This window comes from Macaca nemestrina, chromosome 11, assembly GCF_043159975.1.
Source record: "Macaca nemestrina isolate mMacNem1 chromosome 11, mMacNem.hap1, whole genome shotgun sequence".
In the NCBI taxonomy this organism is placed as follows: domain Eukaryota; kingdom Metazoa; phylum Chordata; class Mammalia; order Primates; family Cercopithecidae; genus Macaca; species Macaca nemestrina.
This window is the reverse complement of record NC_092135.1, coordinates 19,464,712-19,491,081: the sequence shown is the minus strand read 5'-3', so window position 1 is coordinate 19,491,081 and position 26,370 is coordinate 19,464,712. Positions and strand designations below refer to the sequence as shown.

General features: G+C 41.5%; 1 protein-coding gene across 2 annotated transcripts in view; it reads right to left on the bottom strand.

Annotated features, from left to right (window-relative positions):
* Positions 1-26,370, bottom strand: part of LOC105492547 (alpha-1,6-mannosylglycoprotein 6-beta-N-acetylglucosaminyltransferase) — a 327,940-nt gene that overhangs the window by 155,129 nt on the left and 146,441 nt on the right. The window lies entirely within an intron of this gene.

Genomic DNA, 26,370 nt, shown 5'->3' with positions numbered 1-26,370 from the left:
AAAGAGGAAGCAAAAGAACCATAAGTTTAGTTATATGCTACAAAGAAAAAAAAAGAATATTTAACCTTCCATCAATAAAATCTTGAAGCCAAGGATAGAACAGGAAATTCACAAAAACTGTTAAGAGCCAGGCAGCCACTCCCTCAGTACCAAACCAAGTAATTTAATATTTGGCATTTCTTTAGTGCCCACAAATTCCAGAAACGGACTCCCAGGTCCAGCTAGTTTTATATGGTGGTAATAACTTTTAAAATTGTGTGTTATTTTTTAAATTCCATGTGTCCATCCCCAATTCCGTGACACAGCCACAAAGAAAACATGGTAACTAAACTAGAATCGACTTGGCCTACCCAGCTACATGAAATTCCATGAATTTAGTGTGTTTCCCATCCTCCTTCCTACCCCACCTCTTGCCTAAACCACCAAGATCACAGTATTTCCAGAGTCAAAATTTAAATAAGAACAAACATGTTTGCATGAGGCTGCCAAACACTCCTAGATGAAATCCTCTTCCCTTCCAAAGAATTTTACCTCTACTTTCCACCTCCCAAATAAAAATTGTAATTATTTTTGGGTTGCACTACAAATAATAAAACCACAGATTCTTAGGGTTCAGAAAGAATGCTGCAAATCCACTGAACCCATCTCCCCACCCTTAAGCACTGTTTAGATGAAGACATGGGAGTATCTATTATATTAAGGCAAGAGGCTGAACTGAAACAGACTGCAACTTGGTATATAATTCAAGCTTCCCAAAACCATTCCTGTCAGGTAGCAAAGCTGCCCAAACAGTACTCCTGATGGTTCCAACAAAAACTCTGAACAGCCCTTTCCTGTTTAGCTGCAGCCAGCAACAGCACAGAAGAGCCACAAGCCAGCGACTACTGGCTGCTCTTGTCATCCTCGAAGAGAATCTGGGTGACAAGTTGAAATGGAATGAATACCCTTAAAGTGATAACAAAACTCCCTACTAAAATTATGACTAAGTGAGAATAAAAGAGAAGGCTAATCCAGAGGGAAAAATAGTTTCAACACCAATGAAGATTTATTTCCAATTATAACTTATTTCGCAGCTCTTACGTTTGGAAATTACTGCAAGAGGATCCTAAGATATCACATTTTCCCTGCCTCAGTGAAGAAAGCCACACAGTTGATTGGGCCTACTGAGCTACCAATTCCACTGCCAACCTCAGTCACTTCTAGCACAATCCAGCTCCATTATGGCTATATTCAACTTGTAAGTACTTTCACTATAGTTTCTAGATTTTTCTGGCCATTTCCATTGTTATTTTCTGGCATCTTCAAACCACTAAAAAGCCATCAAATGTCAATCAACATAAGGAACATCTAAACTATATACCCAAACCTACTGTTAGAAATGCTTGTTCCTCGGTTCTGTAAAGAAACAGCACTTCAACATAAATTTAATTTCCTTAGCAAGGTCATTTTTACTTTCTGCAGAAAGGGTACACTCGCCAGTAGTTCTGCCACAAAAGAACACCGAACAAAGGAGACAGGGTCATTTAAAACTTGACATGTCCGCCTGACTGCTGTGTCCAGTTTCCATTGGCTGGAACGGGACCTCACATTCTGTATTTGTCCCGATTGGCTAGCAACTTAGAATTTTTAAAAGAGGCAAAGGCAGAGGAGAATAAAGGAAGGAGGAAGTAACTTGTGGAATGCTGAGAAAGGTAAAAACACATTTAAATAAGGAAGAGGAACGGACTATGACCTAATGCTTGCTTGCTTGCTTGGACCAGTATACACATACTTATAAGCAAATATTTAGGCTAAATTGTGGGAGCTAAGAACATAAAGTACATTGATTTCTTTATTACGGCTAGCAGATATTTAAGAATGTTAGCACAGGTCTTTGAATATATTTTGCTTCTAAGAGAAGTTACTATTTATTCTTATTAGATGGGGAGGGAAGTCTTTGAAGAGGAACCTCTACTTTTTATACCTACCTTCTATAAAACCAAGCCCTTGGCATTCACAACTACAAATCCCCTTATACAGAACTTGACCTGCAGTGGTTTATACCTGGGACAAAAATCCTTTGTTAGATTGTATGTATTTCTAAATTTGTCTCAGAAATAGGAACATCATAACCCGAATACTTAGTGGTTTCTGAGGCAAAATCATGCAGCAGCTCCAAAAAGTCCTTATGTTAAGACCTTATATTAAGACTTGGAAACATGTAAATAAAAATAAAAGCACTGAAAACAAAAAGTTACTTTACTGTCAGTGTAGAGATTTTCCCATGACTTAAAAGGTCTATCGGGCTAAACCGCAGAGAACAATGGATGCTTTATTTACCTGATGATGCCTAAAACAGTGCAGAACAGCCACCCTGGAAGGTAGAATAAAACTTCCCTCTCCTCCATTTGCCTCCTCACTCATACGGAAAAGATTTGAGGCTATAAGAAAAGTGATACATCTTTATACTGAACATGCAGTGCTCCGTGAGGCAATCTTTTCTAGGTCCACCTAAAACAACCACGAGGAATCTGGGAAGCCAACGAACAAAGGGGACAAGTTACCTGCCTAGCATGTGGTCCAGCCTTCCTACTTCCCTACTCTGTTTCACATCCTCCACATACTTCTGTATGAGGAGAGGAGATGGTCTCACTTCATTCTAGCAAAGCCATAGTCACAGACCTGGGAGCCATCACACATCATGGTGTTAGCCAACTGCAGACTCAAGGAGTTTGGCCGCTATCAAAATCTATAGTTTTCAAACTTGGCTTTTCAATTTAAAGCAAGGAAGCACTTTTGGAGGTTGAGACGGGTAGATAGCTTGAGCTCAGGAGTTTGAGACCAGCCTGGGCAACATGGTAAAATCTCATCTCTACAAAAAATACAAAAATTAGCCAGGCGTGGTGGTGTATACCTATAGCCCCAGCTACTCAGGAGGCTGAGGTGGGAGGATCACTTGAGCCTGGTGGGCAGAGGTTGCAATGAACCCAGATTGCACCACTACACTCCAGTGTAGGTGACAGTTTGACCCTGTCTCAAAAAAATAAAAATAAAAAAATTTTTGAGGGGGAAGAAAAAGAAGGGAGTAAAGCACTTACTCTTAACATCTGTGGGCTTAAATGTTATCTCCATCACATACATATACTAAAATCACAGCACGAGTAACCAGCCTAGTGCCTGGAAACAAGTGCCCACTGATAATGTATTCATTTCCAATTTAATGAATCTACCATCCATTTTCAATGTTCACATTTTCCATTCACTGAGTACTAATGCTCATTATCATATACATGTTATAAAAGCATGCAAGAGAAGCAAGGGTGCACAGTGATACCCAAAATGAATTGTAATGAAATGAGAATAGGCTACCTTTCATGTGTGAAGGTACCTTCCATGTGTTAAGGACCCACACTCCCTGGAGGCATGCTTGCTAGCTATTTTTCCCAGTGACAACAATGGATTTGCCCTATGCCAGGCACCCATCTGTGAAGGTCCATGACCTCCATTTGATATCCATTTGGAGACCCCACCTTGAAGCCTGGCCTATTGAGTACCTGCTTATTCTTATCACAGGTATGTGGCTCAACTGCAGGGGGTTTCAAAGAGCTGCAAGAACAGCAAGTCACATAACATGCTTTGATAAAGATCCTCTGTATATAGTTGAGAGTCTACAGCACAGTCACTGGTTACAACAGCTACCCCTGCTCAGAGTGTTAACACCAGGTGTGGCTCAAGGCAAAGAACACAAATGAAGGTAGATCCTAACGGGAAAAACAAACAAGACAAACAAAACACCACCACACCCAGTAATGACTGGTAGGGAAAAGGTGAGGGATAGGAGGAAATAAACCTGAATTGCATGAAAATCACAGAAGTTGAAGACCTTAAGGAAAATCCAAAGCTCCTAATTTCACAAATAAAGAAACCAGAACCTGGCTTTATCCCCACTTTTAAACCTTCAGTTAGCAGCAGACCCGGCAACAGAAAGCAGTTCTCCTTTTACCCAATGCACCCCGTCCAACTGAAGACAGTTGTTCCACCTGTGAATTGAGGCACCTGAATCAAACCACTCCTCTTTGACCTTCACTGACCTCCTCCAGAAGAGGAGAGACTTGTGAGGATTAAATGAGATGCTATATGTGAAGCAGAGTCAGCACTGAGTAAAAGGCATTGGGTCTCAGAATGTGTTTTCCTGTCTCTCAATTCCAGTTGCTCTCTATTAATCAGTAAATACCTTCCCTGAGGTACACTCAGTTCTGAGAACCCAGACACAATCTGAAAACCACACACTACTGCCATGATATTCACTGAATTAGGCAACATTTATCTTGCAAGATAAAGAAATGTTTCCTTTTATTTTAAATTTATCAGTGGGCCCAATCCTTCTAAAAATTAGAAATGCCCATCTCTAGACAAAAAAAAAAAAAAAAGGTATAATCATATATGCCAACCAGGCCTGACAGAACCACTGAGTGAATGAGTTTGAGAGGGACACCTTCTAGAGAAACAGTCACGGAAAGTTCCAGAATGAACCAGATTCTATGACTGCTGATATAAAGGAAGAGACGAAGCACTATACTTAATGCCACCTGAGTGACCAAATGTAAAACATCAAAAGATTCTAGCAGGGCCCAAACTTTATAAGCTTCTAGGGAAAACTGACTAAGCAAGTAGTCATAGCAGCTGTTATCACACTTAAACATATTCTCACAGTATCAAATGAGTGACCTTAGCTTGCCTTACAGAGCTCTCAACCTCAGTTCATATGCTTCTTGCCCTCATTCACTGCACGCCAGCCACACTGACCTCACTTTGCCCTATGAACATGCTAAGGAACTTCTCATGTCCTGGATACTCTCCCTGCTGTTCCTTGTCATGAATGCTTTTCCAGGTAGTGGTCACTTCATTTATATTTTGGTTCAAACATCACTCCTTCAGAGGCCTTCCCCATCCTAAATGTACCTTGTCTTAGGCAGTCTGGGCTGCTATAACAAATTACCACAGACTTTTACTTTATTTCTCATTTATTTCTCATAATTCTGGGACTAAAATTCTAAGATCAACATGTGGGAAGATTCAATGTCTGGAGAGGACCCTCTTCCTGGTTAGCTAATAGCCGTCTTCTCCTTGTATCCTCACACAGACAAGAACAGAGAGAAAAAACAAGCTCTGGTGTCTTTCTTCTAAGGGCAATAATCTCATTCATGAAGGCTCTCCCCTCATGACCTAACCACCTCCCAAAGGTCCCACACTTTCTAACCCCATGGCCTTGGGGGTTAGGATCTCAACATATGTATTTGGAGAGGACACAAACATTCAGTCCACTACACATCTTCAACTTTTTTCCCAGGCAATTTTCTCTTCTAACCTTGCTTTATGGTGTGTGTGTGTGTGTGTGTGTGTGTGTGTGTGTGTGTGTGTGTGTTTCTAAATAAGATTTCTCACTCCTTGACATTATATGTCAGCTGTCTATGGCCAGTCTCCCTTGCTAGAACATAAGCTCTCTGAAGTGAGGTATTTTTGTGTATTTTGTTTTGCATTACATTTCTGGCACCTAGAAGACATGCAATAAGCAGTTATTGAGTCACATAATTGATTTTCCAACTCCATATAGCCAATCTGATCAAGTGGATTCCCTCTGCATGGCTCATCTGAGAGAAGTGTTCTGCCATGTTTTTTAAAATTTTTTTAAAACACAACTGTAAAGCACTGGAGAAACTGGCTTTGCTTTGCAGCTCAATCTCTCCCATGTTTCTCTACTCATAGCAGACACCAGATAGAGATAAAGCCACAGGATCAGCAAGCCCCTTGGTCACAACAATCAACTCTGCTTGGCCATCCTGCCAGTGCTGTTTTCAGAGGGAGCACCCCTTGTAAAGTAAAACCAGCCATGGAGGCTGCATGTCCAACGCAGAAATAAAGGATGATCTGGAGAGGTTTTAGAAGAACAATTTCTATGACCAAAGAGAGTACAAACCAAACTATATGAAATGACTAAAGACAGGAAGCCATACTTCAAGTTTGCATGTGGAAAAGACACAGGAAGGAGAGTATAAGAAAGGAAGAGGACGAGTAGACCAGCAGTCCCCAATTTGCAGCACAGTAAGTATAACTGGCCTCAACCTATCATCTACTTTAATTCCCCACAAAGGCCCCAGAGACTGCTGAGTGGCTCTTACTAGGCAACATCCATGGAGTAATTTTTAAAAGTGACAGCTTTGGCCAGAAATGGTAAAAGTAGCAAAACTAAGAACGCACAACAATGCAACAAGTGGCCAAGATCGAGCTGGTAGAAGCAGCTCTTCTCAAAACCATCTGTTTCAAGTGTGCACTTTTGGAAAGATGGGATGCACAAGAGAACACACGACTAGGACTATCAAATACCTCACAGTCTGCCTTGAATCTGCATGACCTGGAAAGCTCTCCAGCTCTGTGAAGTCCTTGGTCTCAGGTGTCGGTCCCCAGGACCACTCCCAAATTCTCTGATTTGCTAGGAGGACTCATAGCACTCAGCATATATACTCACAGTACATACTCACGAATATGTACTAACAGTTGAGATTTATTATAGCAAAAAGAGACAAAGCAAGATCAGGAAAGGAAAAATATACATGGGGCAACATCCAGAGACCAGGCACAAGCTTCCAAGAGTCCTCTCCCAGTGGAGTCAAATAGAGCATGCTTAATTCCTCCGGCAACGAGCTGTGACGACAAATGTGGTCTACCAAGGAAGCTCTTTAGAGAGTCCGTGTCTTACTGAGTGTTGGTCACTGCACCTAACATGTGCCAAGATTCCAGACTTGGAATGCAGGTGTTCAGCATAAACCATATTGTTGGTACAAATGGTTGAAGCATAGTCAGTCACTCTTATCAGGGTATGGTAGGAAACTGGATTTCCAAGATCCAAATTCTCAGATGCTAGTCCATGGTTAGTCTTGCAAGCAGACCTTTCTAAAGACAGCAGTGTCAGGCCTGCCATGCTGACAACTTTTGGCAGAGCACTACAACCACACCAAAGTCCCTCAATATCTACACGCACACAACGCATAGTGTTCCGCGGACTCAGGTAGCACACAGGAGACTGGCAGGATGGCTTTGTGCCTGGGCCACTACCGGGGCAGTATTGGCAAGGACTTAAGAAGGGTCAAAGAAGAGAGATCAGCACCCTGGAAGAGAAAAGTATTCCCCAAGAACATGCAGCCCCACAAGGTTTGCCTTCTCAAAGTCAGAGGGAGCAAGACAGGTCCATGGAGTAGAAGAGCAGTCCTGCCAAGCAAAGGGCATGTGGGAAGAGAAGGAGAGACCGGCAAACTGGGGTGCCCAACCCACAGGGCAAGCAGAGCCCTTGAGGAGTAAGTCTGAGTCCTGAAGAGGATGGATGTGATGGCCACACAGGGAGATGTAGAGATGCCACAGGAAAAAGAATGGGGCCCTAGAGACAAGGGAGATGAAGCACACCCCCAAAAGACTGGCAGTTTAAACATGCGCCAAGTCTTTCACCTTCTAGGTGCTAACCACTGGCTTCCACCAGCTGGTTTGTTTTTTAATGTAATGTGTTTTGCAATGCTGTGAAAACAGTGACAATGAGAGGTTTGAGCAGGTAAAGCCCATTTTGTACATCTAATATTTGCAGAAGGTGTGGGAGTAGGGGAGGGGGAGAAGAGTGGGAAGGGGAATGGGTGGCCGTCAGGGGAAAGCATGGCTACAACAGCAATATTTCTGGAAACCAGTTATCTGGGGAATTCACAGGAAGATAGGCTGATGCAGGCATTACACTCACATCATCTGAAGGAGGATGACTGCCACTGTCATTTATTGTTTTTTGCAGAAGGCATGACACTCATGCTTATTAGTTGTTATCCATAAGAACAATGAACCACCAATTTCCATAAACCTTTGCAAATACTTATATGTATCAACCACCAAACAAACAAACACCTACTTCAGGGATTGAATTTTTTTTTTTTTTTTTTTAAAGAGCTAGATGGTAAATATTCTAGATTTGCTTCCCACATGGTCTCTATATCAACTACTCAATTTCTGATATTATGATGTGAAAGCAGCCACAGGCAACACGGCAACATGTCAACAAAGGAGCACGGCTGTGTTCCAGTATGACTTTATTTACAGACTGGGCTAGATTTTGGCCTACAGGCCGTCATTTGCCAACTACTGATCTAATTCCTATAGGAACTTGAAAGAGGCAGAAACAGGTCTTGAATGGCCATTTAGATTTTTTGTGGAACTGATGTGGAGCCATTTGATAGGCAATGTCTATCATGTGCCCATTAATGTGTTTCAGGTGCCTCCACCCTCACAAGAAACCACCAGAGCCATGTCAGGGAGACAAAATCATGCCAAACCAGCAAAAACAAAGGAGGTCTTTGCTTCCAGACACCAGCAAGAGAATTCAAACTTCAGTAAGCACTTGAGAATACAAACCAAAGAAAGACATCAACAGAAAATTCACAAAATATACAAATACCATAAAAAATATGGAAAACATCCAACCTCTCTAACAATCAAAGAAACATATGTAATGTATCATTTTCCATTTATTATACTGGCGAATTTTTCAAAGGAAAATACCAAGTATTTACACAGAGGATGTAAGACAGGAATATTCATACATTATTGATCAGAGTATAACTTGTAATGTCTATCAAGTCTTAAGAAGCTTATACAAGAGCCTTTCAGCTATAAATAGCAAAGGCTTACTCTCTACAGAGATTGAACAAAAAAAGGCTCTAGACTCAGAACAGTGGAGAGGGTAGAGAAAAGGAAGTGAGGTCTCTACTACAAATTTTAAAAGGTCCCGGTCTCTTAGCTTTGAAGCAAAGTTCTGGCAGCCCCTGGGCAGAAGGCTGAAGGACCCATCTATGAGGAAACTAACCAGAGAGAGAAAAGACTGAAATAGACATTTAGGGTCCAACATCATCTATGGTTCCCTAGGAGGTGGCCCAGCAGCTGCCAGCCCTCACTCACAGCCAACCTCGCCCTCAAATATGAAACAGCACTACAGATTACCAGATATGTGAGAAAAAATTCTCACACAAAAGAAAAAAAAGTGAACTCAAACTGAAAGAGGAAAAGGAAAAAACTCTCAGATAATACATACAACAGAAAATGATTTAACAATATTTTTAAAAGATAATACCTGACAGATGAGCGAAGAATAATGATTCATGAAATCAGAGCAACAATAGGATTTTTGTTTTTTAAATGACCTTGAGAGAACAAGAACTCTTGGAAAGAAGACTAAAATAGAAGAATTAAATTCAGGAGATGAGCTGGATGTAAAGTTGTGAAAATCTTACAGAAAATACAGCCATAAGATGTACAGAGGATAAAATGACAGAAAAGTGATATGAGAGAAGGGGTAGGAATAGAGCCCCGATGTGCACAATCTACCCAGTGAGTTCTAGAAGAAAGACTGTGGGGAGATGAGACTACTGAATAAACAGTTCACAAAAATTTCCCGGACAAGAAAGATGTCACAGAAGAGTCAGAACAAGGATGAAATGTGCTTCACACCAGGCATAGGAAACATCTGAATACAAGTTAGAAGCAAATCCCACCAGCTTCCAGGCCAAAAGTCACATCTAGGTGTGATAATGCCTCTGGACTTTGCAAAAATGACTCTGAAAACCAAAAGTCAAAGGAACAAGATCTTCACACTGTTTAGGGGAAAAAAAAGTTCAAACCTAGAATTTTATATGCAACGAATGTATCATTCAAAAGTGGGAAGGCAGAATAAAGACATTTTCCAAAATTTAAGAAACCTCAGTTGGGCATGGTGGCTCATGCCTGTAATCTCAGCACTTTGGGAGGCCGAGGCAGGCAGATCACTTGAGGTCAGGAGTTCAAGACTAGCCTGGCCAACATGGCAAAACCCCATCTCTACTAAAAATACAAAAATTAGCCAGGTGCCTGTAATCTCAGCTACTTGGGAGGCTGAGGCAGGAGAATTGCTTGAACCCAACAGGCAGAGGTTGCAGCGAGTCGAGACTGCGCCACTGTACTCCAGCCTAGTGAGACTCCATCAAAAAAAAAAAAAAGAAAGAAAGAAAGAAAGAAAGAAAGAAAGAAAGAAAGAAAGAAATCTCATGATTGCCCCTCCATTTACCTTCTTCTCTCAGAAAACTACTACAGGATGAGGCAAGAAACCAACAAAGAAGAAAATGTGGAATCTAAGAAATAAGAGATCCAGCACCAAAGAGGGGAAAGGGGCTTTGGAAACAGTCAGTCCTACGACAACTGTACAGCAGGCCCAGGACACAGCCAGGCCAGCTTGTAGCAGGAGGGCAGAAAGCATCAGGAAGATGACTACGGAATAAAAGCATGCTAAACTATTTGATCTGTGGGCCACAGTAAGAAGGGTTCTCTGATGGAATGTTTAGGGCTGAATTTTGGTAAGGGTAAGAATTTTTTTTGTTTTGTTCACTGATGTGTGGCTTGGCACACAGAAAGCAATTAGTAAATATTGTCCTAATTAATCAAAACAATGCAAACATATGAAGTAAATTATTAACTTTGGGAAAAACAGAAAGATGTATTAGAAAGGCAATTTACTATCACCCTATTTTATTTTAGTAGGTGGCTAAACAGTGTCCTTATAGAGTAAGCACTGACCACTAATTTAACCCCAACAAATATTTAGGACATTCTGATTCTGGAAAACAGAGAGCAGCCGTGTGGTTGAGGGGCTGCTGGCAATGGTGGCAGTGTCAGAGAGCTAAATTCCCATCTTCCATAACAGAAAATCAGTAGATAACCTCAAAAAGTACAAGATAAGAAAAAGCAACATAAACATGTTATGGAGAAATATGAAAATATATTACCGGAAGAAACAAGAGTTAGAAGTATTTGTGTTTGGCCAGACGTGGTGGCTCACGCCTGTAATCCCAGCACTTTGGGAGGCCAAGGCGGGTGGATCATGAGGTCAGGAGATCGAGACCATCCTGGCTAACACGGTGAAACCCCGTCTGTACTAAAAATACTAAAAAAATTAGCCGGGCGTGGTGGCGGATGCCTGTAGTCCCAGCTACTCAGGAGGCTCAGGCAGGAGAATGGCGTGAACCCGGGAGGCGGAGGTTGCAGTGAGCCGAGATCACACACCACTGCACTCCAGCCTGGGCGACAGAGTGAGACTCCGTCTCAAAAAAAAAAAAAAAAAGTATTTGTGTTTTAGGAACAAAAGTCAGGGGTAGGAAGAAATGAAGTATATAGCAGAAGACAGATTTTTGTTACAGTCTTATACTATTTGACCTTTAAATTTATACTTTAAAATTACATACGTGTACTAATTTGATAGAAATAAATATTAAACTTTAAAAGGGCTTATGCCCTTAGACCTAGCCATTCTGTTTCTAAGAAACTCTCCCAAGAGAATAATGCAAAGATTTACGTTTATCACAATAATATTTGTAGAATAAAGGAAAAACAAAAATTGAGAACCTAGTTAATATTATGTCGTTATTTAAAAACAAAGCTTTGGAAGAATAAAGAGAATGCTCCCTTAAAAATCAAGACTTTGAAACAAAGAGTACAATAATATTTATACAATATATGCACAGAAAAAAAGCTGTCAAGTGCTCGAGAAAACAGGATTGCAAGACTTTGTTTTTCCTTATTCTTTTCTGTTTTTTCCAAATTTCCTACATTAACTTGGCCTTATCAAGCATTATAAAAAGTGAATTTTTAAAGCAGAAAAAGTATTGGAAAACAATTCTAGATATTTCTCTAGGGACAATGTCTTCATTTAAAATATAGAATGGTAAAGAAGAAAATCAAAGGGCAATCAATACACAATAGCAAAAAGAAGGCCAAAACAAAAAAAATCAAAACTCACAAAATTCAGTATGCTTAACGCCTGAAACATTTACAATATCCAAATGACCAGAAAGGTGTGGACTCTTAGATTATCTTCCATTCTTGAGCCTTAAACTATTTTCATCTTTAAAAATGCCACATGTAACCTTCTGGTGTGATACACAATGAAATGCCATTGTCCCAGCAGTGGCAGCATCTTTAAATGGGCACATTAGAGATGCACCAGCCAGGTTCTAAACCCTGCCTCAGACTGCCACCATTTTGGGCAGATTACACATCATCTCCTACCCTGATACTCTATTAAGCTGAGATAACTGTTCTGCAGGTTTGCTCTGAGGAAAGAACTAATAAAGTATTTTAAAGTTATTATTTGTGCCTGGGACACAGCGATCTCTCAATAAACAGTGGCGCTTTTTTTTTTTTCTCTATTTTATGAACACTCTACAAATCTAATACGTTTAGCACTCAGGGTTGCATGCAGACTACGTATTGCATTCCAGAGAGAGCACCGTTCATTTAGGCCAGGGGTTGGCAAATTTTTTCTGTAAAAAGCCAGATAGAAAGTATTTTCAACTTTGTGGGCCATATGGTCTCCTTTACAACTACTAAATTCTGCAGTTGTAGCATGAAAGCAGCCACAGACAATAAGTAAACATATGGGAAAGTTTTGTGTTCTAATAAAACTTTATTTATAAATTCTGGTAGTGGACTAGATTTGGCCCATGGGCCACAGTTTGTTGACCCCTGACACAGGCCATGTAAATGTGGCCCACTAAAGTTGAACAGTATGGCAGCTAAAAGTTCCAGCACTCGAATTGTTGAGATAAATCTGGAGAACCATCCACCAAGGATTTTGGAAAGTTGCAGTCTCCCATTTGGGGGAAATGTTAGAACATCTAAATCTTTTCCACTTATAAAAGCTCATGAGTCTCTGGATCTGAAAGAGGAAACAAAGATAAGGCGATTTGCCGAGGATCTCAGCATCAATTCTGTCAGCAGTGGGCTTAATTCCAGCCTCCTGAGCCCCAGCCCTACATTTCTTCACTAGGGCGCACGGTCCGTAGCCTGGAATTCCTCAATCTGTGGCAGGTTTACACTCTCAACTCTAATTGCTAGCCAGTCACAGATTTCTCAGAGAGCCTGCTGCAGCGATGTATCCTTGCACCACAGAGAAAGAACCCAGTGGCCAGGGGAAACTGTATCATTCTCCTGTTAAGAACAGGACCCAGTTTAGGCCAAGCCTCATAAATAACCATGAAGACCAATGACAACTTCACAGTGGGATTCTGAAGCCTCAAAGCCACACACTCACATTCCCCAAACTGAGAACAGTTTCTGTAAAAAAGATACTACATTCCTCAACAATGGCTTTAAATGTGAATAGAGACAGGCACCTACAGACAAGAAGTTGAACCCTATAAACTGTGCACCCACTTCATGACTGAAACTCCAAACCCTACCCCAAATGTGTGATCCTTCTGTTAAATCTTGATTTTATTTAGCTCCTTCTTTGATGAATGACTAGAACCTACTCCCCATTTGGTGCCTCTAACATAATTTTCGAGGCTCCTTAGTTTTGGTTAAAAATTTATGGAATAAAGGCACATACAGACCCTTTTAAAATCATCTGCCAAAACCACATTTGGTTAATTATAGCAACAGCCAATAATTACTGAGCACTTACCATGTGCCAACCCTCCACAGACACTTTCTCATGTGCCCCATAAGCTAGTTTCTGCTGTACAGATGAGAGAACTGAGACTTAACCTCTCTAAATGACTTCACTACAGTTGCACCACTGTGGAACTCAGACTTGAACCCCAGCAGCCTGAGTCTGTAGTATGCACACAGGTCTAATCACATGTTGAACCAATGCATTAACACATCCAGACCTTTCCGTGCTTCCAACACTGCTCTTTCAAAAGTCCAGTTTGAGCCTAGCAGAAACATAAACGACACATGATACAGTAAAAGGTCCTTTTATGGTTTTTTTTTTTTTTTTTTTTTGTTTTGGTTTTAATAGGCCACCTTCTGCATTAGAATTAAAAGGGCCCAACAGTGGTTCTTAAACACACCTGGGAAGAATATGTCCTGGGTTGTTGTACAGACTGATCCTTCTGGCAGCTGGCCGGAGAGCCCCAGGCCTCCCTCCCTCAATAATATGGGTCTCTGCTCAGTCTCTCTCCTTCAGAGAGGCTTTCTTGACAAGCCCCAAACCTGAAACAGCATCCGCTTCCTTCGCTAATTCCTTCCCCTACTTTGCTGTTCCTCAAGCATTTTTCACCAGATGTGTTTATGTATTTGTTTACCACCTGCCTTCACTGCTGGAGTGTAATCTCCAGAAAGAAGAGACTTGGTTTTGCTCATCACTATCTCCAGTGTCTAGACAGTGCCTGGCACAGAACAGGCACTTGCCACATCTGTTAGTAAAGAAACAAATCAATCAATCTCTGGGTGGTAGAATAACAGCTGCTTTGTATTTTCATCTTTTTGCTTAGCTGTAAGTTCCAGATTTTCAGCAGAGCATCCCTCCTTGTACTATAGAAGCACTATTTTTCAAGCGTTTCCTTTTGAAAACACACCACTATTATTCAGTTATACACATCAACTCAAAGGTAGAGATGACGGCTGTATGGTCACTGGTAGCCTGGAGGCATGAAAACCCATGCTAAATTAATCCCCAGGTGCCTGGTTTGACAGCGCTGTACACTCAAGCCCGGCATGGCACACACTCCTGCCCAACTCAGGAGCTTTCCTGGCCAGTTGCTAATAATGGCCTTCTGCCCTCAGGGAACAACCATCCTTCGCCATGTGGCATAGCCACAGGCTAAAAGCCACCTTCTTAATCCTCACTGCATTCCTGGGTGGTAGAGGGAAGGCAGTTTATCTTCATCACCATGTCATTCATGTCTGACTAGAGGCCAGAAGCGAAAGGAGAAAACCTGAACTCACAACTATCTCCAGGAGACACCCATCTGCCTCCCCAGAGTTAGGATTCTGTGAACCACTGATGAGAAATGACTGGCACTTCTGCCAAGAGGTTCACTGTGTTTCAACGTCAGATACTATCAGATATAGCTTCTACTAATCTTCTCTTTGCCTCGACCCAACTGCACCCTGAAATAAAGTCTTAAATATTTACTTTGTTCTTCTGCAAATCTTGCTATAACTTGTACTGTTCACATTAACCACACTTAATGAAAGCAATTATCAAGAAGGTTCTATTAACATAGAGTTTAGACAGGTTAATGACTGTCTTCCCTTGAGAGCTGAGCACTCCCGCACAGGAGTTTCCCTCCCTGTTTTGGAGTGGGAAGGTACAGTAAAGGGTCAGGCAGCTTCTGGATCTGCTTAAGTTTGCTGTGACAAGTAGCACAGGAGCCATGCAACTTCTGCCTTGTGACAGGAGAAAATTCCTTCTGTGCCAGTTGCTGTATGTCATTGCTATCCCTATCCTGAGATGGCTATAGAGTTTGAAGGTCATTTCCAAGGCCAAAAGGTCAGGCAAAGCCAACAGGTTCTCTTGGACTGAGGTGAAAGCAGTTATAAGTTGAGGGTCAAAAAAGATAGAAGCACAGCCAATACGCTCAGTCATTCTCCTCCAGTAGACAGTGAACTCAACATTCCCAAAAGGAGCCCTAGTTTCCTACCCAGCTGCCTTTCCACTGCCTGACACAGACCTGGCATCATGCAGTCAGCGTAGGTTGGATAAAAGATACATCAGTGTTTGCCATGTTATGTCTGTGACTACTCCTTTCTAACAGGGTATTAATCACAGAGGGCAAGGTCAGTAGGTAGGTCACAGGGAGAAGATGTTGGACCAGGATCTCAATATGCATCATCTCATTGCATCCTCACCATGAGGACAGTGTTGGTGTCACTATCACCATTGCACAGAGCATAAATCGGAGGCTCAGCAATGGTAAATATAATAAAATGCTAACAGCAAGTATGCAAGCGGACCCAGAGTTCTGCTCAAAAATGTCTGATGCCAAAGACCAGGTCCAGGCTGTGACTGCCAAGTAGCTTCTGGACAGCCCTTTCACAAGGTCTGGTTTTCTGTATAAAATGCAACACTGGGAATGGGTAGTTTACATGCCTATCAAGCACTGACCATCTGCTACATGCCTGGCCCAGGAGTGAAAACCTGAGTTGGACACTTAGGAAGTGTAAGAACCAATAGCCAAAACTTACTGAGCTCTTATTTTGTGCCCAGCAGCTTGAGTGCGTTCCATGTGTAAACTCGTACTCCTAGCAACAATACCATGGCACAGGTTCTTATTCTCATTTTATCAATGAGGAAACTGACTGGGTTTATCCAAGAGTCCCATAATCCTATGGCTGCTGTTTAATTAAGTCCCCCAGTGGGGGAAAACATTAGCACAGGTCCTTCCACTGGATGTCTACTTGTCTCTGGTTCAAGAGCCCATCTCTAGCTGCACCAAGGTAAAGGAAGTTTCCACAATAAACGTCGACTAGAAAACCTCTCCAACAAACTTCAAGACAGCTTAAAACCAGCTAAGAGTGCAGCCGTCCAACTCTGACAATGCAAATCAAAATGCAGTTTATAATGCTCCGTCAATCCCAGACACGTCGTCCTCGGCTGGCTCTGTCTACGCCATGGGCCCTCCCCTTGACATAAGTGGATTTGGGGTTCGTGATCCCACACGTGAGACTTGCTGAACGTTCAAGGGTAAAATAAGGACAGAAAAAGGAGGCTGTGAAATGAAGATTATTTCTGCTGTCCTGAACTGTAGGGCAGTTCAGCTCTTCTTAGTCACATCTCTAATTGAATCCCTCTTTCTGTCCTTTCTAAACCCAAAGAATTTCAAACCATCTTCACCCCGCATTGCTTTCTGTCTTCTTTTTCTGGGATGTGAGCGAGAAGGGAAAAACAAAAACTAGCAACTGATTTTTATTTAGGCTGCCTAATTTTAGAAGCTGTGGATATGCAAAGCCAAAAGCACAGCTTAAAGGAAAATCTCTCAAAACCCCAGAAATCTTCAAACCTACAAAACCTTTTCAAAAACATGGAGTCAGATACCTGTCTTCCATGTCTCACCAAATCAGCTTTATTCCAAGTATTTTTCTAAATTTTAAAATGTCAGGCTCTACAGTGAGTTTGTTGAAATACTTGTCAGTGAAAACAGGTAAAGGATGAAACAGCACAGACAAGGGACTATCTGAGAAAGCATATGCTATGCTGTAGCCGTGGAATGTCTATTGAATCAATACCATATGTAAGCTGATATCACAACTGTATACACATACCTCATTAAGCCAAATTAGGCAAGTGGGATCTGTCGCCTTCTGATTAAAACAAACAAGTCTAATTTCAGCGTGTCCCATCACCAATGCAAAGAACAACCCTGAGCAGAGGCACTTTGAAGGTCCCCAGGACAATCCTGCAGTGTATGTTACTGAGTTTCCCCATCAAGTGGCTGGGGAGGAACAGTATTCCCAACAGGGATATAGATAGCCTCCCTTTTTGAAATGAAACAAGCCATGTATTCCTTGAAGGGTCAGTAATTAGTCTAACAGAATTAGAAGTTCTGGGTCCCTGTTTCTTTTCTGCAAGAACTATTCCTTCAGAGCAACCTCTCAGGGAGTGGAGGTGGCCTGAATTTTTTAAATCCTACTTATATTTTTATAATTAGCCACTAAGAAACACAAAATAAGTTCTTATTATGGAATCTCAGTTTTCAAAAGTGAAGTGAAGCAAAGGCTTTCCGGTCTTAACAATTTAACAGTAAACTTTCCAGGTGCTTCTGAGAATTCCAAAAGCATTCAGGGAGCTGTCAAAGCACAGGAGTGGCAGAAATGGTGATCTAGAAGTGAAAGCATGGCCATCAGTGTCATGGCAAAGGTTCCAGAACACAGTGGCTGGCCAGCAGGAGTGTATTCAGGAAAGGGAGGAGTGTAAACAGCTGGACATTTATTGATAAAACCTGTGATTTGCCAGACTGCAAGCTCAAAACTAAACTGAAAAGAAAAACAAGATCCCACCCATGCCTTTGATGAGCTTACAGACTGGCTGTGAAGACAAGCAAAGAGTGGAAAAGTCCAAGAACACACATGATATGAATACAAGGCAAGGACACCACAAACCTCTGGGGTGTGAGGGGCATCAAGCAAGTCTTAGGGAGACAGAGCTTCAGATGAGACTTGAAAAAGATGATAAAGAAGAATCAGCCAGAACAACAGAAGCATGCCAGGCTGTGGACAAAAACATGTTAAGTGTATAAGAGCATGAATAAACTGCAGGCAGGGGTTTGGGCTCGTTCCAAGTGGGGCTGAGGCACATGCGGCCACAGTAGTGCTTAAAATGGAGGTAGAAAGTTAGCAGACCTGAGGCTTTGCCCTCCAAACACTCAAGGAGAGAAAAGCTTGAGTCAGGTTTAGGATAGCTTCAAAAAGCCAAACCATGACATGACCAGGGTCTCTAGTAGCCATACGCATTTTATCTGCTCGTCTGGAATCTCTTCATGGACCCCTCTCCTATACCATTAATTCCCAGGGGTGACCCATGTGACTCAGGCCTAGCCAATCAGGATGGAACATGATACTGGTCACTCTGACTGGATCATAAACAGGCATAGAGGCCAGGCCAAACCAATCATAACCCTGCTCTAGAGAGTTGCCAAAACCTCCTGGAAAGCAGCACAGTCATCTGGGACTGAAAACTAAAACCTAGAGCCTCCTTGGGACTATCCATCTCTGCCCCCACCAGGCAAAGATGGCTTAAGAATGAAGGTAAAATAAAAGACACAACATATTAACATAGCCTTGAAGGATAGCATCACTTCTGAACTATATTTTCTTCTTCTTTTTTTTTTTTTTTGAGACGGAATCTCAACTCTGTCGCCCAGGCTGGAGTGCAGTGGCCGGATCTCAGCTCACTGCAAACTCCGCCTCCTGGGTTTACGCCATTCTCCTGCCTCAGCCTCCCGAGTAGCTGGGACTACAGGCACCCTCCACCTTGCCCGGCTAGTTTTTTGTATTTTTTAGTAGAGATGGGGTTTCACCTTGTTAGCCAGGATGGTCTCAATCTCCTGACCTCGTGATCCGCCCGTCTCGGCCTCCCAATATTTTCTTCTTAATGATAAAAAGCAAAACCCTCTTGACAACAGAGTGAAAACTATACCAATAATGACAAGAATTTTCGGCAAACACACCAAAAGAATGGCTTCTGACAATATCCAATACCTGAGAGGACACAGCTGAGGTTCCTGAAGATGGTTCCCGTGTCTGAATTTCTCATAGCATCCTACAAACTTTTAAATGACGTGAGCCCCAAGTTCCCTTTTAGTTTAAGTTAATATAAGCTAGGTAGTTGGCCTCTTGCAACCAAGAGATTATTGACAAAACATGAATTTCGTGATGAGCCAAATATTGACAACAGAGGCACAAAAAGATTAATTTGGCAACTTCAAATTTAAAGTGTTCCAGTGAAATACTATATACAAAATTATTTCCTAATCTATAAAGTGCTACACAAATTTTAATTTCACGACTAGTGGTGATATCCAAATAAGTAGTCACTACAGTGTTCCATTTTTATGTCAATATTCCAAATATGTAACTTTTAAACTGTAATTAACAAATGCTCATACAGTACCGACTTTATGCCAGGCATGTTTCTAAGTACATTATCGGTCTTACCTAATCCTCCTGACGTGGTTTGGCTCTGTGTCCCTACCCAAATCCCATCTCGAATTTTAATCCCATGTCAGAGGAGGGAGCTGGTGGGAGGTGAATGGATTATGGGGGCAGTTTCCCTCATGCTATTCTCATGGTAGTGAGTTCTCGGGAGAGGAGATGATTTTAAAGTGTGGCACTTCTTTGCTCTCTCGTTCACTCTCTCCTGTTGCCATGTAAGATGTGCCTTCCTTCCCCTTCCACTATGATTTAAGTTTCCTGACACCTCCCTAGTCACGTGGAACTCTGTCAGTAAAACCTCCTTTCTTTATAAATTACCCAGTCTCAGGTAGTATCTTTACAGCAGTATGAAAATGGATTAATATACCTCCTAACAATACTGTGAAATGGGCACTACTATTATTTCTCCCATTTTAAAAATGGGGAAACTCAGCCAGAGGAAGGTTAAGAAACTTACCCAAAGTCACACTGCTATGAAGTGGTGGAGCGAGTATTTGAACCAGGCCAGTCTGGTTCCACAGATGCTGCCTTTCATTGTCCCTCATCCCCTCAACACTAGCACCAAAGTTTCAACTGCCTTTAAGCCGATATTCTGAAACAAATGGCTTGCGGCTACAGTCCTCATGGAACCTTGTCTCTCTGCTGGGTTGTTTCCTCAATAATGAGTCACCCAGTTATCCTTCAAGCTACACCCTTGGAAATCATTATGACAATTTCTCCCTTGCCCTTTCCCACAGTCTGTCCGTGTCCCCATCACACCAGCTTCACCCTAACATGGGTCTCAAATTCTCCTTCTCCCGGGCCCGTAGGAACGTGTCTAATCCAGGGCATTCTCCTAACTGGAGATTAACTGCAGTCTCTCTCCCTCTTCATATGCATCTCACTCCACATGGCCAGTAATTATTCTCTGGAAACACAGACCTCACACCTATTCATCCTCCTACTTTAAACCTCTCATCAACTGCCACCCCCCAGGGAACAAAATAGAAACTCCTTCATTTAACACTGAAAATGCTTCACAAATCCCAATTAACTCTCTAGTCTCATTGTCTTCAATACTGCTCCAAGTATGCTGTGAAGGGTATTTTCTGATGTAAAGTAGATCTTTGGGGACCTGTCTTGTTTTAACTTATTTAATTTACTCTCTTATATCTTGATAATTATATACTTTGCTTAAAATAACAAAGAATTTCTTCTAAAACGTTCTGCAATTTAAACCCATTCTCTAAGACTACTTTGTATCATTGTTATCTGGAATTAGTGGCTCTTTCATGAGAAGAAATAATTACCTTCTATAGAAGCAGAAGTAAAATGCACATTGCCAAAAGCACACTGTGGGCCAGGAAAGAAGCTCCTTAAGGTCAAGAGCCTAAAATAGTCTTCTGGGAGTTTCTAAAATCTCTTTCTTTGGAGGCCTCCTAGACCAGTGGCAAAGCTAAATGAGGTAGAGGTTAGAGGGCAGTGGGAGCAGGGCTTGTGAACAGCCTTGCTAGCAAAAGTGAAAGGAACTTTAGGTCTCAGCTGGCCTATCAGGAAACTTCAGTGTCTCAGGCATCTTTCTGCACTAACCATAGGTGAAAATATCTGCTGGCACCAGATTCTAACAGTATCTTATAGATCAGAATTTCACAAACCTGCCACAATTGACATTTGGGGCTGGATACTTCTATTGTGGGCAATGTCTTATATATTGTAGGATGCTTTTTACAGCATCTCCCGTCTTCATTTATTAGAAGTAAATAGGCTGGTCACAGCAACTCATGCCTGTAATCCCAGCACTTTGGAAGGCTGAGGCAGGAGGATCGTTTGAGCCTAGGAGCCCAACCAGCCTAGGCAACCTAGCAAGACCCCCCATTCTCTATGAAATATAAGAAAAAAGAATTAGCCAGGCATGATGGCACATTGCCTGTAGTCCCAGCTACTCAGAAGGTTGAGGTGCCAGGGGGTGGGGACATGTAAAGTCGAGGTTGCAGAGCGCTGTGATGGTGCCACTGCATTCTGGCCTGAGTGACAGAGTGAGACACTGTTTCAAAAAAAAAAAAAAAAAAGAAAGAAAGAAAGAAAATAGCACCTCTTCATTTGTGACAACCATAATGTCTCCCGACATTGCCATGTGTCCCCTGGGGGCAAAATCACCCACAGCTGTTAATCACTGCTATAGATACACTTCCTCAAAGATTAGCATCACTTCTGAACTATGTTTTTCTTCTTCCAAATAAAAATCAAAACATCCTTGACCACACAAAGTGAAAACCATACCAACAAAGACAAGCATTTTTCTGTAAAGATACCAAAAGAATAGCTTCTGACAAGGGTCCACACATTTATTGTTACCATTGCAAATAACAAAACAGAAAATGACAGGTAAATAGACAGAACATATCTGCTTCTTGCTCAACTTAATAGGAAAGCACCTGCCATCTCATCTCTCTCCCATCTCTCAGTAGCATCTGGGATCTCACTGACATGCCAATATCTGACCCTGGGAAAGTCATCTGCTGAGCTACTGCCCAGGGTTGGAGCTGGGACACTTCAGGTATTACTTCAACACAAACTGGTAACACAGGTACACATACAAGGAAACAGCACGGGTGCAACTAAATGTCAAGGTCCATTAGCAGCACAAAGGGGGAAAACTGCACTTCCAAATGCAAGCCCTAGAACTCAGCAGGGACATTTTTCATTTTCAACTTTCAAATGGTGGTAATAATAATAATAATAATAGTTGCTGTTTTTAAGAACAGCTTCCAAATTCAAATACATTGCACTTCAACCCCAAATACTGGAAAGTGTTCCATATTGCTACTGACTTTGGAAAAAATGCAGGGTTGCCGAAGTTCAATTTGGACTAAATACCAGGAAACAGTCACTTGAGTTATACCTGTACCTTTGATTTTGTGATTCTGCTTCCCAAGTGACCTCACAATTATTAAGTTCATCACAACACTACGTGGATGCTATCATTATGGTTTTGGCTTTTAGGGAACAGTCAACACTGACTAGTTATTCAGCTGACGTTGGATGACAACTCAATATTGAGAGTATAAATAAATGTGTACACATGCACATTTATTAGAGGCTGCACAATGTTGTTGTCCTCTAAAATATCACAATGTAGAATTGTAACTATCACATCCTATGAAGCCTCCACATTCCAGAACCATCAATGGGAAGTTCAGTCCTGACCAACAAAAAAGGCAGTCCCACTCTTAGGTGTGTCTGCTAAGATCTGAGAACTATGGAAATGAAATACCAAGTCCGACTTCCAGGCAAATCACCACAAATGTAAATGGAGAAGACGAACCGTAAGAAACTCCTCTGGGTGATGAAACCAAATGCTGTTCCCTCCAATAGAAACCAATCCATGTGAGCAATATTTGCTGAATTATCCTCAACAGGTAAGGCTACAATCAAGACACTATAGGCAGAACAAAGATAAATCAGATACTGTCTCAGTCCTTAGAAGGCAAGCACTTTCATTATCAGATATGTACACTTTTTACCTTTTCCCCATTTCAGGTAGATGGCAAAGAACCACAGATCCAATCCTATTCACTCTACTTCCTCATTTAAGATCACAAAACTGAAGACAGAATGGGTCTTTCTCAAATTGAAAGCAGCATTCTAAAAGGAGAGAATTTTGATGAAGGCCTTTCAAACCCTTTCAGAAAGTAAATATGGAGAAATTTATTTACTGTGTGATTGGTGGAAGGGTGGGGATTTTAAAAATCCACTTTTTCATTCCTTTGAGTCCCCTTTCTCTCCAATAAGACAAACAGAGCTCAAAAATCCAGTTCAATCTGATTTCTTGATTTTAATAAAGTTCATTTCCAACTAAATTTCTCTAGGGGCAAATTTACTTTCACATTAAAAAAATCCCTCAGTGATAAATTTGTGAAGATAAGCCATACTGGATAAAAGCTACACAGCACACAGCTAGAGACAGAAAATGAGACACACACACACACACACACACACACACACACACACACACACACAGAGCTATCCCTTTAAAGAAAATAAATTTAAATTTAGGGAATCCTTCTTCAATTGCTATGGTACCCAATTTAGAGACAGTTTATAGCCAACCAGAAGATATATCAGCAAGCAATAAGACACAACAATAAGCAATCAGAAACATCAGTGAGCAATAAGACACCAGAGTCAGCAGTAAAGACACACCAGGGAGAACATTTCTGAGCAATTACCACATGTCTCCATTCAGGAAGGGAGAGAGAAAAACTTCACTCAGCAAGGACTGGAACCCCATAAAACTGAACTCCCACAACTCAGGTTGACAGAGGGGTCTGAAGACACCAGCATGGTCATGGATCAGAGAGAGGGCGGAAAAGCAAGGAAGGGCTGCCCATAAATGAGAACAGTTCACTTAAGTCCTCGTCCTTCTTTCTGGTACTCTACAGACATGGCAAACCGTTTTTTAAAAATATGTGGTTGACTGACAAGATACAAAGGACTACCCACCTTCTGGGGGAAATGAAGAAGGCTGTCCAGCATATCTATATCCACTCTGACCAAGACAGTGTCTATGAAAGGGATGCCTCTGCAAGCATCACACGCACACACACACACACACACGGACCAGCTTTTGCAAACATCAGCCTGAGAGCAGACCCTGAGACAGAGAAATCACCTGATGAGACAGATGATTAAATCTAGGAAACTGGCAGCTCTCTTCTAGGTAAGAAAATGGTAGCACCTTTTTACAGACGCATGCCTTTATGATAATTTACAAATGGAAGGAGAGATGGAGCTAACACTCAGAATCTCTTCTCTACATAGCACTAGCAGATCTTAAGCTGAGCTCAGCGGACTCCAGTACCAACAGTTACCCATTCCCAAGCACTTAAACTCAACAAAACCTATGAAAACACTTCTCAGAGGTGCTAAGAAGATTAAGTAAAATCATGTACACTGGAGGGTCAGGAAGAGGAACTTGTATTTACTGGACAGCTACTAAATGTTAGTTTCCTCTCCTTCCCTGCCTCCAAATTTTTTTCTGAGTCACCCCTACTTTATAGCAACTATGGTTTGTGTCATTTTATGCATGTGTATTCTTTTCCTAATTACCCAGTAAAAATCATGATGGTATGGACTGTGTCCCACACATACCTGAAAGATGAAAAGACATGCGAATGAGCTTATTCATTAAATGCGTAACTCTAAATTTGCTCCGATTTCCCAAAAAGGAAAAAAAAAAAAAAAACCACAACACTCTGGTTCTTTAAATTATTATTAAAAACACAGCACCAGTGGCACATTTAGAGGAGTCCCACTCAGAGCCATTGGCTTAGAAAACATGATACTTGTTAAGCAGTAAACTAGCTCAATACATATGGCTGGTATGTTTCCAAATTTCATTTGAAAGAAGTAGTCACCAAGTCCTTCCCATTTCCTTCTTGGAGGTGCACCCACTACCCTGTGCTCTGCAGCTTAAAGCCCAGGTAGCAGTCTCTGTGAGCCTTGCAACAAACAGGACAGTCAGAGGCAGCAAGATCCCACCTTGGGGGAAAGAATGACAGGAGATGTGTTCATAGGGGCCCACAAGCCACAGGACTTCAGAGGCAGTGGGGAACAGCAAAGTTAAAGGCAGAACACTCCATTCCATCTCCAGAAATATGACACCAAACAGTGATGAACCAGATAGAGCCTTTCCAGTAGCGTTTTCTACTGGGTACAAGGGTGGCAAGTGGAGACTGAAGAGGCATGGTTCCAGTTATTAATAAGCAGCCACACAGTGGGAGGTTCTCTTGTCTAATTACAGAAGCTGTTGGAAACTGCAAGGAAGACAGGATTTATGGCCTAGATGACACTGCCTCGGTGTTGTAATTAAAAGTTATTTTTAATAACTTTGGTTGGATACTTTGAATTATTAGAAATATATTTTGCAATTTAAAATTTGCTAAAGGGCAAAGAACATTAAAAAGGTAATAACAACCAGCCTGCATAATGTAAAACAATTAAATGTTCTGACACTGCGAGGTGGGAAAGGAAAAGAATCTCTCCCACTTAAGTGTGTGAATTTTTACAAGCAAAAGGGAAAGGGAAATAAATAAGCTTAAAGTATATGAAACAAGATTTTTTTTAAAGCAGGAACTAATGTCAAAAGTAACCTAGTTACTTACTTTATCTATTAACCAGAGTTTGGGTACCACCCACCAAAAGTATAGACAGCTTGTTCGCAACCATTCACCCAAACCACTGAATCCTAATCTTCAGGCTCTTCACTTTGTCCTGGTTCCCCAGAAAATCGTGGTCACCCTAACAAGAGCAGTCCTGGCTCAAGCACAAAGACCCAGAGGCTGACCTCAGAGCAGTGTGATGGTGGGGGACTTGGAGGGAGGGTTCTAATGTGAGCTGTAGGCAACAACATGCTGCATATAATTTGGGTGTTGTTTTTAGTCAATTTTCCTTCTCTCATCCAATATTCCAGTTTCCAGAAGGGGCAAAACAAAATGCCTTCCAGTGGGAACCGCATGGTGGTGTACATGAGTGGCTACAGAATCCGCCTAGGATTAGGCAGGGGCCATTTATCTCCTAAAAGCCATTTCCATAATTTCTATTTCTCCATATATACATAGGAGGCATTTTCTGCAATGGTGGCTCTTTTTTTTTTTTTTCTTTTTTAAACAACAGGGAGGAGAGAACCTATTATATGTAACAGACTTTCAAAATTGTCTGATGGGAGTATGGAGGAGGAATGAACTCTAAAAGGCATGTGCTTCTCAAATAACCTCTATATTTCATTTAATCCATGCTATGAATCTTCTCTTTACAAGTGAATTCCAGCAGCTCATTAAGAGCAAATGTGTCACAGAAACTACCAAATATTATGCATCATGATAAAACTATAAAAAGCATTTTAACATCTGCTATTAAAAA